The following is a 3,596-nucleotide window of genomic DNA, read 5'->3' as shown; positions in this document are numbered from 1 at the left end:
TGAGGACATTTGCAAATGCTCAATAAGCTTTATTCCCAGAGCTTGAAGGTTTAAAACATTTTCTGTTTTTTTTTTTTTTTTTTTTTTTGGTATTGGGTATTGAACTCAAGGGAACTTGGCTACTGAACCATATATCCAGCTAAATTTTGTATTTTTTTAGTTGTAGTTGGACACAATACTTTTATTTTATGTATTTATTTTATGTGGTGCTGAGGATCTAACAAAGTGCCTGACATGTGCTAAATGAGCACTCTACAGCTGAGATACTGTCCCATCCCCTAATTTTGTATTTTATTTATAGACAGAATGTCAGTGAATTGCTCAGCACCTCACTTTTACTGAGGATATCTTTTAACTCATGATCCTCCTTTCTGAGCCTCAGGTTTACTGGAATTACAGGCGTGTGCCACTACACTTGGCTTAGAATAGTTTTGAACTTGGGTTCCTTCTCTTAAGCCTTCTTTCTTTATATTTCTAAATATTTTGCTATATGTGAGTCAATTATTTTCTTCCACTGAATGAAACATGTTTGTGATGAGACACATAGTGAAGAAATTTTTTTTTCCAGGGAAAATTGGCAGTTGTGTAATTTTTACGAGGGAGGCTAGAGACTGAAGCTCTCTAAGTGCTAAACACCAATAAATGGTATAATTTGTCCTATATATTTTTATCATTTGTAACTCTGATGCAGGCTATGGAGTACCTCAACTGTCACCAACATTAGTTAGAAGATTACCCTATCAAATCTTTTTAGGCATATTTCAAGCCAGCTGAGCTTTAGCTTGTTTCTTCCTATCTGAGGGGTTGAAGGCATGCATGAACTTGCATGAACATAAACAACCATCACTTTTTTCTGTGTACTTGTTACTTATGAATGTGTAGATTTTTCTTCAACACAGGCTAAGGTATAATTCACATAAATATTTTTAGAGTTAGGGTTATATATATATTTCAATCTTCCTTTTCTCAGGAAGACACTGGTGATTGGGTATTTTTTTCCAATTATGTGGCACATTGCCTAAGGCTGGAATAAGACCCAAGTCTACCCTAGGGTTTCTTCATCATCTTGTGGCAGGTATTTTCCCAGTTGTGAGTATTATACATATCTCTCAACTCATTTTTTTTTTACTTTTTCTAAGAGGGACCTGAAACATAATATATGTGTTCAATATATTCAATACATTGGAGGGATAGTTAAGAGCCTCCTATTTTCCTGTATTCTTAATATCACCCTCAGTTAAGATATGCTTTTTACTGTTGTGCTGAGATTTGACCCCAGTGCCTTGCAGATTTTATAAACACATTATGCAAGTGAACTGTGCCTCAAAGTCAATTTTTCTTACGTTTAGCTCTATCATCCATTCACAAGTAATGTTGTTTGTGATGTGCTTATTTATGTAGGCCTTTCAATTGCTATGAAAATGCATAAAATATTTACATGCATATTAATGCACCTATACATATACTTTGTGTTATAATTTCTTGGTTTTTATTATTGCAAAATAATTTTATTTTTTAATTCAAATTCTTGGAGGCTAATTTCAAATATATACATGTAACATTTCAGATAAATTTTAGAATTTTTGCTCTGGTCCCTCTTCAATTATAACTAAAATATGCTTGTATTTTGAAAAAAAATAGATATCATGGGAATTTTACAAATTGGTAATCATCAGTTTTATTGTGTACAAATGATGTGCATAATTGAGTCTTTTATTTTCTTTTGTATATTTTTAGTTTCTCAAATTCTAAATATTTACTTTAAAAATATAGATGCATGTAAAATATCACATGTATATGACTTCTACTAAAACTCTGGTGTTTCAGAATATTATTCCAAATAGATACAGTGTGATGAAAATGGGTTTTGGAAATAATTTTCCCCAGTCTTTACTACTTATGTCTTTCCCAATATACTTTGTTTTTTATCCATGCTCTAGGTTTCATCTGTTTGTACAAATACTGCCATATCCTCACATGTTGCCATGGTACACATGTGCGATGATTTTTATAAGCATATGCTTTTGCTGGGGAATGAACAAGTTTCTTTTTTTTTTTTTTTTGGTATACAAAATTTAACTCAGGGACACTGAACCACTCAGCCACAACCTTCGTCCTATTTTGTATTTTATTTAAAGACAAGTTCTCATGAGTTGCTTAGTATTTGGCTAAATTGTTTAGGCTGGCTTTGAACTCCTGATCTCCCTGTCTCAGCCTACAAAGCTGTTGGGATTGCAGTCATATGTCACTAAGTTCTGCATGATCAGGTATTTTTAATAGCCATTTTATTTAAAGAAATAAAAATTTTAACTCTCTCTTCAGTTCATAAGAATTTATTTGCTTGATTTATTTAAAGATACTATTTAATTTTGTCTCACAGGTGTGATTTTATTTTTCCATTTCTCTAATTTCTAACACTATTGAGCTATTTTATGATTAGTGAACACTTATGTTTCCTTTTATGAAGTGACATTTAAAATACCTAGTATTTTAAATACTTAGTATTTTTTTCTCTTTTTGTTTGTTTGTCTTTTTTGTTGTTGTTGTTATTGTTTTGGTATTTGGTACTGGAGATGAAACCAGAGGCACTTAACCACCACTGAGAAACATTTATATATATATATTAGACAGGGTCTCAGTAACTTGCTTAGGGCCTGGCTAAATTATTTTGGCTTCCTTTGAATTTGTGATTCTACTTTCTTAGTTTCTTGAGTTGTGAGAGTATAGGCATGTGTGCTGCCATTCCTGACTCTAGACTTCTCTTTTTTGGAGCCTCTTTTTTTTTCTTTATTTTATTTTTCATTTACTTTTGTGACATCAGGTTATGAACTCTGGGGTGCTTCCAACTGTGCAACATCCTCTGGTCTGTTTACTTTTTAAATTTTGAGACAATGACTCACAAAACTGCTTATGACCTGGAAAAGTTGCTAAGATTGGGTTTAAAAGTAACAGCCTCTTGCCTCAGCAAACTTCTTTATTTTTATTATTATTATTATTATTATTATTATTATTATTATTTGGTGCTGGGGATTGAATCCAAGGCTCAGTGCATTTGAGGCAAGCACTGTACCAAATAAACTATATCCCAGCTTTTATATATATATATATATATATATATATATATATATATATATATATGCCTTTAAATATATGTATGTATATATATATACATTTATTATATGCTGTCATATATATATAAGTATCTATATCATTATATATATATATTTATAACTAAGAATATATATATATATATATATATATATATATACACATATATACATATATATGTGCATATATGCCCTGGCTTACCTTGATCTTGCAATTCTGCTTTTTTATTCTAAGTAGTTCATATAAGGAAAATTTATAATGACATATTTGTCACAAATATACACTATTGTCCCAGTAGATTTTGTGGAAAAGATATCAATTTTTGTAATATATTTCATTTCAGTTTTTATCTTTCATTGTCCAAATGGCTGTGTTTAAGTATTCTCTCTTTATTTCCAATGGAGAATTTTTTCATCTCACTAAAGGTGTATACAGATTGCTATAATGTTAAATCTTATAGTTATATATGGCATAATATTTTTATATTG

Source organism: Ictidomys tridecemlineatus, unplaced genomic scaffold (genome assembly GCF_052094955.1).
Source record: "Ictidomys tridecemlineatus isolate mIctTri1 unplaced genomic scaffold, mIctTri1.hap1 Scaffold_35, whole genome shotgun sequence".
Taxonomy (NCBI): domain Eukaryota; kingdom Metazoa; phylum Chordata; class Mammalia; order Rodentia; family Sciuridae; genus Ictidomys; species Ictidomys tridecemlineatus.
Note: the sequence above shows the minus strand (reverse complement) of the source record.